The sequence below is a fragment of the Phyllobates terribilis genome, unplaced genomic scaffold (assembly GCF_046119375.1).
Source record: "Phyllobates terribilis strain yellow unplaced genomic scaffold, ASM4611937v1 Scaffold_1__5_contigs__length_1240528914, whole genome shotgun sequence".
Taxonomy (NCBI): domain Eukaryota; kingdom Metazoa; phylum Chordata; class Amphibia; order Anura; family Dendrobatidae; genus Phyllobates; species Phyllobates terribilis.
The window spans coordinates 1,067,280,163-1,067,297,758 of record NW_027362761.1 but is presented as its reverse complement, the minus strand read 5'-3'; the positions used below and the strand labels follow the sequence as shown (position 1 = coordinate 1,067,297,758).

Below are 17,596 nucleotides of genomic sequence, written 5' to 3'. Positions count from 1 at the left end.
GGCATACTTCCACTCCTCAGTGTCTGGCTGTGACGGCATCCAGATGAGCCGACAATGAACTCGGCTCACCTCATGTACGTCACTGACAGCGTGGGAAAATTCTCCTGCACTCAGCGCTTCAGCGTGAGAATTTTCCCACGCTGTCAGTGACGTGCATGAGGTGAGGTCATGTCCAATGAACTCGGCGCACCTCATGCACGTCACTGACAGCGTGGGAAAATTCTCACGCTGAAGCTCTGAGTGCAGGAGAATTTTCCCACGCTGTCAGTGACGTGCATGAGGTGAGCTGAGTTCATTGGACATGACCTCCGCTCATCTGGATGCCGTCACAGCGAGACACTGAGGAGCGCAAGCATGCCTGCGCTTCTCAGTGTCTGCGGGATGACAGGCTGGATGGCAGCGTTCTGCTGCGGTCCAGCCTGTCATCTCGATGTAGCAGAGCTGAAGCTGTCCTGGGAACCATGGAAAGGTAAGGATGAGGTTGCTTTATTATTTTACTTTTATTGCAGGAGATCGTTGGCTTCAGCTGGAATGGGCGTGACTGTAAGTATGGTTTAATTTAGAACAATAAAGAATTGTGTCTTTATTTCAATTAAAGGACTTTTTTCTGGGTGTTTGTGTTTTTTTTAAATACTTTACTAGAAATTCATGGTGGTCATGTCTAATATTGGCGTGACCCCATGAATTTCGGGCTTAGGGCCAGCTGATAATGCCAAGCTGGCCTTAACCCCTTTATTACCCAGTGAGCCACCGCACCAGGGCCCTGGATGAGTTGGGTACAGCGCCAGAAGATGGCGCTTCTATGAACGCGCCATTTTCCGGGGCGGCTGCGGACTGCAATTTGCAGCGGGTGGGGCCCAGAAAGCTTGGGCCTCCCTGCGCTGCGGATTCCAGCCCCCAGCTGCCTTGTTGTACCTGGCTGGACACAAAAATAGGGCGAAGCCCACGTATTTTTTTTTTTAATTATTTCATGAAATTCTTGGAATAATTAAGAAAAAAAGGGCTTCCCTATATTGTTGTGTCCGGCTAGGTACAAATAGGCAGCTGGTGGTTGGGGGCAGCCCGTTCCTGCCTGCTGTACCTGACTGGACACAAATATAGGGCGAAGCCCCACATAATTTTTTTTTAATTATTTCATGAATTTCCTGAAATAATTAAAAAAAAATTGACGTGGGGCTTTGCACTATATTTGGGTCCAGCCAGGTACAGCAGGCAGGAACGGGCTGCCCCCAACCACCAGCTGCCTATTTGTACCTGGTTGGACACAACAATATAGGGAAGCCCTTTTTTTCTTAATTATTCCATGAATTTCATGAAATAATTAAAAAAAAAAAAACGTGGAGCTTCTCCCTATTTTTGTGTCCAGCCAGGTACAACTAGGCAGCTGGGGGATGGAATCTGCAGCGCAGGGAGGCCCAAGCTTTCTGCCCCCCGCTGAAAATTGCAGTCCGCAGCCGCCCCGGAAAATGGCGCGTTCATAGAAGCTGGATGCTGTACCTGGCTGGCATACAAAAATATGGCGAAGCCCACGTCAAAAGTTTTGGGAAAAATTAATTAAAAAATAAATAATAATTTAGGGACTGCATCTTTATTAACTCCTCAAATGTCATTTAGTGTTAAAATAATGGATTTATTTAAAAAAAAAATGGCGTGGGATCGCCCATAATTTTAGTCTCTAGCGGAGGTTAAGCAGACGGCTGGGGCAGATGTTTGAAGCCTGGGAAGGGGGTAAAACCCACGGAGCTTCCCAGGCTACTAATATCAGCCCCCAGCTGAATACCTAGCCTTTACTAGCTATTAAAATGGGGGACCCCCCCAAAAAAAATGACGTGGGGTCCCCCCTATTTTATTAGCTAGCAAAGGCTAGGCAGACAGCTGGGGGCTGATATTAATAGCCCAGGAAGGGTGCCATGAATATTGGCCCCCTCCCAGGCTAGAAACACCAGTCGTCAGCCGCCCCAGAAATGGCGCATCCATAGGATGCGCCAACTCTGGCACTTAGCCTCGCTCTTCCACGCTGCCCTGGTGCGGTGGCAGGGGGTAATAGTGGTGGGGTTCATGTCAGCGCCAGCTGCCATGAAGCCCAGGTTAGTAATGATGGGCGTCTATAAGACACCCCCATTACTAACCTACAAAGTGTTAAAAAGAAAAAACACACTACACCCAGAAAAAAATAATTTATTTGAAATAAAACACACAATTTTATTTAATTCTTAGTTTACTAAAAATAATAGTTACCTGTCCACGTTCCTGCGCTGATCTCCCATGCACAGCTGTCACATCTGGAGATGGTGACAGCTGTGCATGGCTGCTGTAAGCTCACGCTGCCGGGAACACGTCCGCTCCCGGCAGCGGGAGCCACTGACTGAGGTCACCGGAGTGCATTCAGGCAGCGCAGCTCCGGAGACCTCCTTTACGGCACTGCTGTACCGTGGGAATTTCTCACGATACAGCAGGGCCGTAAAGGAGCTAACCGGAGCAGCGCTGCCTGAACTCCGGTGAACCCTTACGGCCCCGTCATTCTAGCGGCGGCAGCGGTTCAGAGCGGTCACATTCTATGTGGCTGCTCTGAACTGGAGATCTTCGTGGGACACTCGTGGACTGCTACGGAGGGGTAAGGATAAGGTTGTGGTTTATTATTTTAGATTTTATTACAGGAGATCGATGGCTTCGGGGAATTAGGTGTCTTGGTGAGTATAGGTGTAGTTTTTTATTTTTTACTTTATTTTAGGTGGCGATCGGCGGGGACAGGTAATGTATGAACTAATTTATTTTAGGTAACCACTGGCCACCAATGACATGTATCTAACATTTATTGGGGACACAGTAGGGCAATTTAAATAGCAGGATCAGTCTGATGGGAACTACTGCTCCCATCGAGCTGATCCTGCTGGCAGGAGTGGACGGGGGACAGACATAGGCCGATGGGAGTAGTAGTGTCACATCGGCCTATGTCTGCCTGCACGCACACACACCGCACACACCCGCACACATCGCACAGACACCGCGCACACCCGCACAAACATCGCGCACACACCCCGCACACATCGCACAGACACCACGCACACCCGCACAAACATCGCGCACACACCCCGCACACATCGCACACACACCCGCACACACACCCCGCACACACACTAATCATGACGGGTCTGGGAGGTGAGGCTGACCTGTGCGGCCGTGGGAAAGTTCATGTGAGTTCATGCAGTCAAGCATGAACTCACATGAACCCTCTGAGGGCAACGCGGCGACTTCAAATGAACAGCTGATCGGCATCACCTGATACCTCAGCTGTTCATTTGAAATAACCGGCGGGAAAGCGCAGCACAGAACGGGAAAGCCGGCGGTGAAGTCTTTTCACTGCCGGCTCCCCGCCCGGTCCTAACTTACGATCGGGATGGGAGGTGGCGAGGGGAGCGGAGGATCGGGGTGGGAGGCTGCGGGGAAGCAGTATGGGGCTGTGTGATTGTTTAAAAGCCGGCGGCTTTATACCGCCCGCCGGCTTTTAAACAATCAGGAGAATTCTCCCCCGCTGGGATGGCATTCTGATGACAGGCTGGATCGCGCTGCCATCCAACTTGTCATCCTTCACAGACACTGCAGAGCGCAGGCATTATGGGAACTTCCGATTCCGGTATCCGATATTGTAAAAGTATCGGAATTAAGTATCGGAATTCCGATACCGCGAATATCGGCCGATACCCGATATTACAGTATCGGAATGCTCAACACTACTTGTAAGTTATCAGATGGGTCTTTTGGATAGGTTTAGCTTTTATAATTATTTACTATGTTAACTCAAATCCTGTCTGCCAAGCAGGTCCATTGGGTGCAATTGATGTCCATCATGTGATGGCTCTGACACTGCAATTATTTTCTTTCTTTTTTTTGGTTCTTCTAAAAACAAAGATGTTCACCCAGCTTTACAAAGCAGCTAATGAAGTGTAGGGATGTGGACTGACTTACCTTGTTCCTGCCTCTGAAAACAACAACGGCACTGTGTATATAGTGTCATGTGGTTTTATATGTAATAGTGATGTGCATCTTATGTGATGTATTGCGGTAATGTATAGTATATAAGTCATGTAAAGTGGTACTGTATAGTACAGGATAAGCATAGGATTCGCTTAGGATAGCATAAGTACGGTTTATATAGTAAGTGGTTTAGCAACAGTATAGGACATAGGATAAGAGCAATAGGTTTAGTATATGGGATAGGAAATAGTTAATGATAGAACTAGCCCAGTGGGTGCTAACTAGTGATGATAAAAAAGGGTGGGCACTTCCTGGTAGTATGAGAGTCAGGTGTGGTTAGAGAAGTGCAGTGTCAGGCTGCATGCCCACGTAGTGTTTTTCAAGCGTATATGCTGAGGAATTTCCGCAGCGTAAACGCTTGTGAAACGCTAGGTAATCCGCCCCCATGGTCCCCAAGGGGATTCCGCATGTTCTGTGCGTTTATGCTGCGTACAAAAATCTGCAGCATGTCATTTAATTTTGCGGTAGCGCCACGGAACTCCCACCATTGACTTGCATTGAAACGCATAGAAACCGCGACTGTACATTTCTACAAGCGGCTTCTATGCGTTTCTATGTGCGGATGGTACCCAGTTCTGGAGGAGAGGAGACTCTCATCCAGACCTGGGTACCATTGTACCTGTAAAAAAAGAATAAAATAACAAATAAAGTTATATTCACCTGTCCGGCGGCTTCTCTCTGAATGCCGGCATCGCTTGAGGACCTGCGGTGATGTCACAGTCATGTGACCGCTGGCCCTTCACCGCTCTGTCTCGCGATATGCCGGCAGCCGGGAACCAGACAGGAACGAGCGCTGCAGCCACGCCGGGGCCTCGGGGGTGAGTATAGCTTTATTTGTTTTCATTTTTACGGTTCACACTGTATAAATCCATGCTGGTTGCATGGATTTATACAGTGTGACCAAGTTGTCAAGCACTTTCCAAGTGATGCTAATCGCCTGGAAAGCGCTTGTCAATCTGCATGCGGAAACGCATGTGAATCCGCATGTGGATCCGCATGTATTCCGCATGTATTCTGCAGGAAAAACGCATGCACAATCTGAATGCGTTTTTTCTGCCAGGGAGATGCAGAAATGCTGCAGAAATTTTCTGCTTCATTTCTGCATCGTGGGCACATAGCCTCAGGGTCAAGTTCAGGTGCGGTGGGCTGCTAGGGGCGGCATGTGCCACTTGTTCCAGGCAGTGGGAGTCCCAGGGGTGGATTAAGAGTAGCCAGGGCTCCGGGCAGTTTAGAAGGTGTGGCCCCCCCCCCCACAGGTACCCGATGTATCACATGACATGTCACATGATCCCCTTTGATAGATCATGTGATAGGTCATGTGACTAACACACAGATGCTTTGGTCACATCTGTAGATGAAAAATGATGGAAATTTTTTTCCATTATGTACACAGCCCTATACATAACATAGCGCTATTTATAGTAGAGCAGTGGTGGGAGATTAATTTCCTTGAGGGGCCACATGAGAGACCACGACTGTTGTGGAAGCCAAACCAATAGGCTGAAATTAATTCTGCTAAATATTAATAATATTAACAAAATAATAAACTAAATATATTAACTGTATGATTTAATATTGAGCAGAATTAAGTATACTGACATCCCACTATATACAGTATGAGCCCCCGCATAGCTCCCTAGATACAGTATGAGCCCCCGCATAGCTCCCTACACACAGTATGAGCCCCACACATAGCTCCCTAGATATAGTATGAGCCCCCGCATAGTCCCCTATATACAATATGGCCCGCACATAGCCTCCTATATATAGTATGTGCCCCCACATAGCTCCCTATATACAGTATGCGCCCCCACATAGCTCCCTATATACAGTATGAGCCCCGCACATAGCTCCCTAGATACAGTATGAGCCCCCGCATAGCTCCCTAGATATAGTATGAGCCCCCTCATAGTTCCCTATATACAATATGAGCCCGCACATAGCCTCCTATATACAATATGAGCCAGTACATAGCTTCCTATATACAGTATGAGCCCCACACATAGCTCCCTAGATACAGTATGAGCCCCCGCATAGCTCCGTAGATACAGTATGAGCCCCACACATAGCTCCCTAGATATAGTATGAGCCCCCTCATAGTCCCCTATATACAATATGAGCCCGTACATAGCTGCCTATATACAATATGAGCCCGTACATAGCTCCCTATATACAATATCAGCCCATACATAGCTCCCTGTATACATTATGAGCCCGTACATAGCTCCCTTCTCTGATCGACTGTCGGTTCCACAGCCAGCTCAGAGAATGGTCGGATGCAAAATACAGCTGCCTGGGAGACACCTCTGACCACCGCATGAGGTGGCCCGGAGGCACCCCCCTGCCGGCTGTATCCAGGTCACATGCCCCCTCTGATTCCCCTAGGTACAGCCCTGTACAGTTTATATGACAATACATGACTGGTATCTATAGTATAATCAGGGATGTGTCCTTCTGTCAGAAGCCTCTATAGACTATGCAAGCGCAATACCTGCGCAGTCTGGCCGCAGACAGAAAGACACATCCACATCCCAGACAAGGATGAGGAGTGTGGCGCCGGAGATCTCAGTATGCAAAGGCACCATAAACCCATACCTGTTCGGTCCTGTCATCACTGGAGAGGCCGGAGGAGGAGTGTGGCGCCGGAATCAGCGTCTGCACATACTGCGATTTCCGGCGCTATTTTAGTGAAGACAAATATGAACAGTGTATTCGTCAAAATGGACAGTGTGGTATGCGCATGAGCATGCGCGTACTTTGGCGCTATTTTGTTGAATACACTCTGCACATTTGTATTCATTCAAATTAAACCGGATATCGCGCTATGCGGATATGAGGAGCATGGACCAGGGTGAGGGGGGAGCATATACCAGGATGGGGGAGCATATACCAGGAAGGGGAAGCATATACCAGGATGGGGGGGAAGCATAGACCAGGATGGGGGAGCATATACCAGGATGGGGGGAAGCATGGACCAGGATGGGGGAGCATATACTAAGATGGGGGGAAGCATGGACCAGGATGGAGGAGCATATACCAGGATGGGGGAGCATATACCAGGATGGGGGAGCATATACCAGGACGGGGGCGCATATACCAGGATGGGGGAACAAGATGGGGGGGAAGCATGGACCAGGATGGGTAGCATATACCAAGATGGGGGGGAAGCATGGACCAGGATGGGGGAGCATATACCAGGATGGGGAACCAGGATGGGAGAGCATATACCAGAACGGGGGAGTATATACCAGGATGGTAGAGCATATACCAGGATGGGGGACCAGGATTGGGGGAAGCATGGACCAGGATGGGGGAGCATATACCAGGATGGGGAGGAAGCATGGACCAGGATGGGGGAGCATATATCAGGATGGGGGAGCATATACCAGGATGGGGGACCATATACCAGGATAGGGGGGGAAGCATGGACCAGGATGGGTGAGCAAATACCAGGATGGGGGAGCATATACCAGGATGGGGGAGCATATACCAGGATAGGGGGGAAGCATGGACCAGGATGGGTGAGCATATACCAGGATGGGGGAGCATATACCAGGATGGGGGACCAGGATGGGGGAGCATATACCAGGATGGGGGACCAGGATTGGGGGAAGCATGGACCAGGATGGGGGAGCATATACCAGGATGGGGAGGAAGCATGGACCAGGATGGGGGAGCATATATCAGGATGGGGGAGCATATACCAGGATGGGGGACCATATACCAGGATAGGGGGGGAAGCATGGACCAGGATGGGTGAGCAAATACCAGGATGGGGGAGCATATACCAGGATGGGGGAGCATATACCAGGATAGGGGGGGAAGCATGGACCAGGATGGGTGAGCATATACCAGGATGGGGGAGCATATACCAGGATGGGGGACCAGGATGGGGGAGCATATACCAGGATGGGGGGGGGAAGCATGGACCAGGATGGGTGAGCGTATACCAGGATGGGGAAGCATATACCAGGATGGGGGAGCATATACCAGGATGGGGGAGCATATACCAATAAAAAAGCTCGCCACCTGGGCGTACAACGGGTTCAATAGCTAGTACGATATACTGTGATACAGACATCAGATGTTATATACTATACACATTGTTATATCCCATCTGATGTCTGTACCACAGTATACCATACACTAATCTGTATACTGGATGACATTTTTTGTACAGGGATATACACTGTACTGATCACACCTGGACCTGCCTACAGGACCTCACATATCATATATGGAGCAGTATAGTATGTGACGTCCTGTAGGTTCAGGGTTGATCAGTCAGTGTATGATCTGGTCTGCTGATGCCTGTGGTCGCTCTGCTGGGGCTCAGTGTGATTTATTGCAGGACATTTTCCTGCAGATCTGGTGACGCTGGAGCCGATGACCTGGCACTGACAGCGCGACCTGATCGGCAGCAAAGGTCAGACTCTGGCAATAAGTCATACAGAGCCCCAGCAGAGTGGCCGCCGACCTGACACTAAGGGATCGATGTGAACTCATCAGGAGGGGAGCAGCATCCTGCAGCCCCCTCCTTACTCCAGACATCCTGCCCTGCGCCCGTCCTCGCATTTGCTATTTACCGCCATCCACTGCTGCACGAGCTCCTCTCCGGCAGGCTGAAGAGAAGCAGCTCCAGGCGCCGCTGTGTGACGTCAGTCCTGGAGACGCAGCACACAGCGTGCAGTGCAGGGGGCATGTCTGCCTCCCTGTGATGTAGCCGGCCAGCGTCTAAAAGGTACAGTGCAGTCCCCCTGCCTCTGCAGAAAACATTATAATGAGGGCGATCTGGCCATGGGCCCCAAGGAGCCACAGGCCCCGGGCGGTAGCCCAGATCGTCCTCATTATAATCCGCCTATGGGGAGACCTTACTGGGATCCCAGGCAGTCGCTTCTGTCACGTTCGAAACACAAGGTCTGGTATAAGGGCTGCCGGACACATCATGTCCTCTGGCATACATTGGAAGTTGGACAGGGACCTGGATAGACGGAAGGTGGTGGCCGGTCCTGGGTGTACTGCTGAAGTGTACAGGAAATACCCGAGGCTGACAGAGTCAGTGGACATGGGGGTAGTCCAGGACAAACAGGTGGCAGAGCTGAAGGGGTACTGTACTAAGGAAGGAGGAAACGTGAAATGCTGAGCCCTATCCCACTTGTGACCACCTTATGAACTTGAACTGACTAGTAAACATTTGCCTATTGTAAAGGACTTGGTGTCCCCTGAATTGTGTGCGGCGGCTCCTGAGGACGAAAGCCTGGAGGCAGCGGAGGCCTGCGGCCTACAAGTGAGTGTGATGCACCCCACACCTGACAGCACATTGAGCCTGGGACACTGTCGATAAAGTGCCAGAGCGAAACTGGACAGCAGCTCGGTCATGACTACCACTCTGCATCACTTTACAGAAGGACACATCTGTACGGTCTTCTCATAGTTTTAGCAGGTAAGAATGTCCAGTTTAAGGGGTTGTACCAATTATTAAACCAAGTTCCATATACAATATTAAGGAATTGTGAATTAATAGAGGGGAAACTTATTTTCTGATTTCTTATCTCTTTGTCAGGATAAAGAGTGTCTACAAAGATTGTTGCTCTCTCTCTGGAGAACCTGCCTGGACCTGTATTACACAGATAACTTATTTATTTCAATAGGTACTATGTAATTCTTCATCTCCCCTGTGGGGGTGCGGCTGCAGGAAAATTAACTCGTACTCTCAATTTCCCCTCAGAAAAAAGCAGTAATACCACTTAGTGATCAGCTTACTGTAAAGACAGCCTATTAACAGCTTGCAACAAAACAAAATGTTTCGGTAATGACCACATCATATAAGTATTGACCTGTATACTGATAATTACCAAAAAAGTTTTATTTTTTTCATGAGACATCATGTTTTTAAGTATAAAATTGACAAGGTAGCAAATATGAACTCAAAAGCAAACAGAAGATGAAGTTAATTCTACCTCTGAAATATGATGGAGAATATAAAAGGCATTTGCTTATCAAAGAGGTTTTCTCAGACTTTAAAGGGAACCTGACATGTAAAATAACGCTATTAACCTGCAGCAATGGGGTTAATCTGCAGGTTATTAGCATCCTGACATGGTGCAGAGCCCACACTGAGAGCCCCTCTACCAGAGAGAAATGATTTTATTCCTCCCGGCAGGCTTGGTCTTCTAGTCATAGAGGTGGCGCAGCTTCAGTCACTGCTCAGTACACAGTGAGCGACAGCTGTAACCACCCCCAGGCACTGACTGACAGCCAGCCCTAATGCTGAGCAGGCTGTCAGTCAGTGGCGGGGATGCGGTTACAACCACCCTTCACTATGCACAGAGCTGTGACTGAAACCGTGTTGACCGCACCTCTACGACTGAAAGACCGAGCCTGCCTGGAGGAATAAAGTTTGTTACCTCTCAGCAGCGGGACTCCCAATACGGTGGCCATATGTTGTCAGAACGCTTTTAACCTGCAGATTAACCCCATATCTGCATGTTTATAGCGTTATTTTACATGGCAGGTTCCCTTTAAAGCACCACTCCAGAGTTTTTTTTATTTCAATGCTGGAGTGGTGCCACTAATGGACTGTAAGTTCCCCGCCCCTAGTAATATACTTACCAGCTGCAGTCTTCAGCTCTCTCCAGCACCGCTCCGGTCCCGTTCCGCCATCTTATACCGTCAACTTCTGAAGGACCAGAAGTCAGAGGTAACGGTCACAAGATCTCAATGTAAATCTATGAGAGGCTCGTTCTGGACTTTTTCCGTCTCTCATAGATTTACATTGAGTAGTGACTTCTGGATTGCCCAGCAAACACTAGAGCAGTGTTTCCCAAACCCCATCCTCGCGGCCCCCCACAGGTCATGTTTTCAGGATCTCCTTAGTATTGCACAGGTGCCTTGATGATACTTCAATCACCTATGTAATACTAAGGAGATCCTGAAAACATGAGCTGTGGGGGTCTGTGAGGATGGGGTTTGGGAAACACTGCACTAGAGCAATCTGGCAGGTCACAATTTGCAGAAAACTGACCGAAGCAGCGCCAAAAAAGATGAAGACAGCAGCTGGTACGTATAAGACTAGGGTCAGGGAACTTTGATTAGAAGCACCACTCCTGTGCTGCAATAACAAAAAAACGCTGTTGTGTTGCTCTAAAATTGATGACCTCCATAGGATCGGACTGAGATAGGACTTAGCTGCAGTTGCAGGTACAGCCACAAAACAGTGGTCAGAACTGAGGCTGTAGCACTCGTTGGAGCACTATGGTCTATTTCTATTCAATCTGTGGGGTTGCCAGGAGTCGGATCCCACCAATTTGACATTGATGATCTATCCTATGGATGAGTCATTAATATTAAAGTCCCGGAAAACCTCTTTAAAAGCGATATAAAAGAGGTTTACTTTCAGTCTTGGCTCTCCGGGAGTGATTAAAGTGTTTTTGCATAAAATACATGACCATTATATAAGACAATTTAGTAATGGAATATGTAAGACAACACTATTTAATGTAAACACACTTGCAGGTAATGAATATTATCATGCTCCATTAAATGTATACTAGATGCACATAATAATGGAGAAAGCTTTACTCAGCTAAGCTATAAGGAAGTGTTATAAATAACCGCTCCGCACATAAAGTGCTATTTCCCAGAACAACAGAGACCAGACCAGAGCTATTATGCAAATTGATATGTATCTATTTGTGTGTTAATATGTGTATACTGGTTTTATTATCCAAAACACTAAATATATTCATTGACTGTAGTGTTGGATTATGAATACTTGGTTTGGGGTACATGTAGCGTACACCTGGATACAGAGGCTCAGTGGCGCTGTCAAAATAAGTGGCGTCCATGTGCGAGATTTGCAACAGCTGGCGATGACGCCGGCTCGTGGAAATTATGTTATCAAGTCCACAGGGGCATCATAACATGGAAAGAGAGCTGACAAGTCTGACAGTATGAGTATAAGTACAGATTCCAAGTGCTTTTGGGTTCATGGAGGATGTGGAGACAGACGTGTAACACAGGTGCCAGAATGCAATGCACAGAGACCACGAGGCGGAAACAGTCAGGGGTTGATATAACCACTTTATGTATAACAGTTATTCAAAAGGAGTTAGTAACAAGGGTAATAAATAGTAACTTGACATAACAAAAAGGAGTCTGTAACTAAGTAACAGTAAAGTTCTTTTCTGTAGTGCGGGGCACCCAGTCGTGGGAGTCACCACTTAAGTTCTCTTTCTCTCTATATTGCCCTAGCGGGGGTCACCTGTTCTTCCCGCTAGGCCGCTAGTCTCTTCGGGATATAATCAATCAAGTCCCGTTGAGCCTCCCACGCACCAACCAGCCCCCTCCCAACCTGAAATCCTAATCCCAACAGTCTCCGGTACCGTAGTTGAAAACTGGAAGTGACGGCCCTGTTCACTCACGCTGTTCCTCCACTATCACTGTTGCGCCTCTCCGGTCTCAGTCTTCGCTCATCTCTTCTCAGGTTGACCATCGACGGTAGTCTCTCATGCTTGGGGCAGAGGGGTCCAGACCTCGGCTCTTGACAAGCGACGTTGAGTTCCAGAAGCTTAATCAGCACAAGCGCGGATCATGGCTCTGACCAGAATGTGCAGAGCTCAGACACTTCTGTGAGGGGTCTGGACTTTGTCAGGCGATGTACGGCACTTAGGTGACGCAAGCCGGTTGAGGCACCTGTATAGCTTGTCTGCTCTGCACTCCGACTTGGCGCCAAATCTGCCTGCGGTTTGGTGCACAGGGCTTTTATATCCAGGAAATCCCTCCTATGGGTCATCTGATCAGGCCCGGCATCTGAATTTACTCCCCCTTCAAATCTTCTAGCACAACTTGGTTCTGCTTGATTTCGCCTGGCCAGCAGATGGCAGTCTTTCCTCACTAATGGCACGTCCTGCAAGAGTCTCCTGTTACAGACGGATGAATAGGAGAGACCAAATTCTGAAGAAAATTTAGATAGAGAGAATAGGGAAGAGTTATCTCTGGAAGTGATGTTGGAAATAGGCCGATGGTGGCTATGAGAACACTGCGTTAGATGTGGCTGCAACCAAACTGGATTGCATCTCAGTCAGAATGTTGTGTATGTTCTGAAAGATGCTTTTGGGCAGAAACATTGAAATGCAATTAGCAGAGGAAGAGGCTTTTGATTATACACTGTAACAAACGGATATTTCGTAGAAAAATCTGAAACTGAATTTGTGAATAAATTCAGCCAAATCCTGTCAATTATCTTGATAAGAGTTGGATAAAAATTTGAAGATATTGTTCCATAGACTGATTGTCTCTCCCAGTTTGCCAAGTATCTTGAGGATGATAGTCGGAGGAAAAGGAGACCTTTATATTCTTCCCGAGTGCCCTATCAAATCTGGAAATAAATTGCACACTATGATTAGAGACTATACAAGCTGGGAGACTGTGGAATCATAACATTCCTTTGACATACCCTTGGGCTAACTGTGTAGCAGATGGAAGTCTTCATAATGGAACAAAGCGAGACATCTTAAGAGAAACGATCCGCTAGATAGTAGTGAATCTTTGCAACTCAAAAAGATCTGTAACATAGTCCATAGAAAGCTCAGTCCAAACCTTGTGATATAGGAAGAGGCAAAAGAGGACAGAGAGGCACTTGATAAAAAGACTTAAACTTAGCACACTGAGGACAAGATGCTACAAATTCTTTGACGTCTTACTTTCATTTGGGCCACTGGTAGAAACAAAAAAGGAGTTCTGCAGTTTGTTTAACTCCTGCATGACCAAAGAGAAAAGAAAAGTGGCCCAAGTAAACATTTCCTGGTGGAGTACTTTTGAGGCTAGAGAACATCCTTTAGGTGGAGAATTGGAAGAAGAGATGATGGTAGTAAAAATACAATCAGGTTCAATTACACAGGAGAATTCATATTCAGAGGCATCACAAGGATCAAAGGATAGCGCATGTGCCCTGTGTTTTTTCTCAGCTGGACAGTAGGAGAGGATGAAGTCAATCCTTGAGAATATTGACCATCATTGACCTACAGGCTGACATAAGATATTCCAGACTTTTATAACCTTGGGGAAAAAAAGCTCCTTCAAGTAGGTGTTTGTGGCACCCAAGGGGTCTGGTTGCCACAGCAATAGAAATATTACATCTGAGAGCAAGTGGGAGGTTCCCTGGTCAGGAGCCCTTGAACATGCAACACCTCCTGTCCCAGACCAGATAGGGGAGGAACCTGCCCTATATAAACTGGATCTGGGGCGGGGTTAGTTAGTCAGAGCCTGGAGTTAGTTCCAGACACAGGGAAAGTAACAGCTAGGAGCTCTGTAGGAGCAGGAGCTGAAGACCAGGGACTTGAACTAAGCAGAGTTCGTCCTGGCAGAAGACGCTAAGAACCGGACACAGGAGTCCGAGGCTGTGAGGACTTATATATCCAGCCGCAGAAACCAGCCGGCAGGGGATTCCAGGTCATCTGGCCCTAGAAGCCCGGAGGGTCAGTCACACACACAAGGGACCGGTACCGCCATCGAGGAGCGGAAGCTACCAGAGGGTCCAAGTCACCAGCCATACGGGTGAGCACTACACGGTATACTCAGGGACGTGGGCTACTTCCACTCGCTTACAGCAAGGTAGCCAGGAAGAGTGCAGATAGACGGGGAGGCCTACAACTCCACCTGGCCAGGGGAACTCCTGTTTGTTCCCAGACTGACCAGGCCCCTTATGCTAGCCAGTACTCCCGGAAGGGTCTGCCTTATCATCATCAGTAAAGACCCTGAACTGCACTGCAAAGACTCTGAGTCGTTCCTGCTTCACCCGTGCACCATCACTCCCATCATCCACACTCACTGCCCTGAGGCTATACTCCTCTCGTGGGGAGTTATCCCATCCTCTGCTGCGCACACCACACCAGTCTCAGCGGTCTGCCTCGCAGCGGCTGTACATCCTGACCGCAATCCACGGGTGGCGTAGTCGGACATTAAATCATAAAAACCCTATAAAAGACGGCCACTGGTCTGACCACCCTGAGCCACGGGACCGGGTCACCGCCACGGAGACTACAACCCCCAGAGACCCGGCTCCGGGTAACCCACACACGTGCACACACGGCCCAGGGGGCGCGTCATGTTGCCATTTATCTAAAGCAAATTTTTTCACTAAGAGTTCAGTTGCCGAAAGGATAATTCCGTTCTGCTGGTGAAAGTTCTTGGAAGAGAATCCAAAGGGATGATTTCTTTAGCCAGAGGAATTTTGTGAGAGAACTGCTCCTACACCAAGAGCAGAGTCATCTACTTCCATAATATCAGCCTGTTGAAACCAGGATAATGTAGGATTGGAGTAGTGGAAAAATAAGTTCTTAGAAGGTTTGAACAGCTTAATCTCACCAGTTAAAGTACAAGAATGAGTTCCTTTCCGAGGTAGGGCAATATCAGGAATGACTACTTGAGAGTAGTTTTTAATGAACTAGTGGTAAATATTTGCAAAGATGAGGAATCTTTGGAGAGCTTTGAAACCAATGGGTTGTGGCAAACCCTAAGTAGCAGAAACTTTCTCTGGATCCATACGCAGATCACCAAATAAGATGATATATCCGAGAAGTGGCAGTTCATAATGCTCAAAGAGACATTTTTCCTGTTTGACATAAAGATGTTTTGGGCACAGTCTCTTCACAGCGAAGCAGATAATACAATAATGCAAATCTAGATATCTGGAGAAGATTAGGATGTCATCCAGATAGACTAGATCATACCAATATAGGACATCATGAAAGATCCCATTAACAAAGTGCTGAAGCACAGCTAGATCCCAGAGGCATGATAACCTGTTCATAGTGACCATCAGAAATAAAAAGTTCCTGGCTCCAAAAGAGCTGCCAAGTGGCAGAGATTCCAAATAGATGAAAATAAAAATTATTTAAAGAGACTACACATTTTGGAGCCGATCCAGCTCCTTCCTCAGGTGTGTACAGACAGGAAGTGACAGGTGACCTTCATAAGGGTCACCAGTCACGTAAAAAAACATAATCAAACGATATAAATTATATGAAAGCATTGGTAAATATATATATAGTTATAATGTCAACATATTACAACTAATCCTTGATCATATTATGGAATATTTGCACTGAATGATGCATATACAAATCTAAGAGTAACTCTTGAGATATTCCCACAGATTAACCCTTCATTGTATGGTGTTTTCAATGCATTCGTTAAGACTCTCAGGTATTAATGTTGATAATTTGAAGATCCATGTTAATAAGTTTCTGAAATCGATTTGTAATATTATCTGTTATCTGATCAATGATATTGAGTTTTAAGTTACTCAGATCTTTTTGATGTTTTAATAAGAACTGTTTTGACAATCTATGATTGACTATGCCATGGCGTATGTTATATCCATGTTTATTCATCCTGTTGTGAACTGGTTGTATAGTACTACCCACATGTTGGAGATTACAATTGCATTGCAATAGTCAATCACCTAACCCAACTTTTGAATTGCAATATGAATTATGTGAAAGATTTCTTCTGTGATCGGGAATTTGAATTCCCTGCAACCATGTAATAACATGTTGCAACAGAGGCATTTGACTCCCCCACAGCGATCATATTACACGTAGCAGTATCAAATCAGACAAATCCCCTACCCGATTAATTCAAACGCCTATTTCCCCATTACCACTCATGGGATCCTTTAGCTGTGTGGGAGCCAAATGTCTCTGTTGCAACATGTTATTACTTGGCTGCACGGAATTAAAATCCACGATCACAGGAGAAATCTTTCCCATTACCCAATTATTGAATTCCAAAACGAAATATGTGATTTATTTACTGTAATGCAATTGTAATCTCCAACATGTGGATAGAACTATACAACCAATAAAGTTGTCTAGTCACTTATACAACATGAAGAACAGCGTAAAAAAATAAATAAAACCAATTCTTGACTTACTATTGATTTGTTCATTCTGCCTCCCAAAGATCGCACTACAGCTCGGCTCACATTTACCCTCCACTCTGCGCTGAGCGCTTACATCGGGGTTTCCGTGTAAATCTCTGAAATTAGCGATTCAGACGGAATCCCCCGGCGGAAGATTCCCTATAATGAGGCAGATGGAGACACCGTGGACAGGGTCTGGCCTATGATCCGTCTTTTTATGAGTGCATAAAAGTGCGGTCCGCCACAGTTTTGTGCACTTCTGAAAAAAAGGACAACAATGAACAGAGGCACCACGGTAGTGGTAGTACAAAGGCTCTGGAAAAGCGCTATGAATCCTCACACCCCCACTCCTCCCAAAAAAGAAATTCAGCAAATTCTGTGCTCCCAAATCCAAATGCCCCTTTCACTTCTGAGCCCCAGTGTGCCTAAACCACATTTAGCATCCACATATTTAGCATTTCTGTAGCGATGAGAGCCTGCCTAATTTACAGGTGCATGTCTCCAGCAGCTGGGCATAGTGTACTGGGCACTACATCGTATGGGCACTACAATGTACTGGGCACTGTAATGCCAAAATTGCAATTTTCACTAAGCAACATCCACTGCTGTTTGTTTCTGGAAAACACCCATGGAGTT

At 47.1% G+C, this 17,596-nt stretch overlaps 1 protein-coding gene across 3 annotated transcripts in view; it reads right to left on the bottom strand.

Annotated features, from left to right (window-relative positions):
• Nucleotides 1-17,596, bottom strand: part of LOC141159456 (uncharacterized) — a 511,885-nt gene that overhangs the window by 304,213 nt on the left and 190,076 nt on the right. The window lies entirely within an intron of this gene.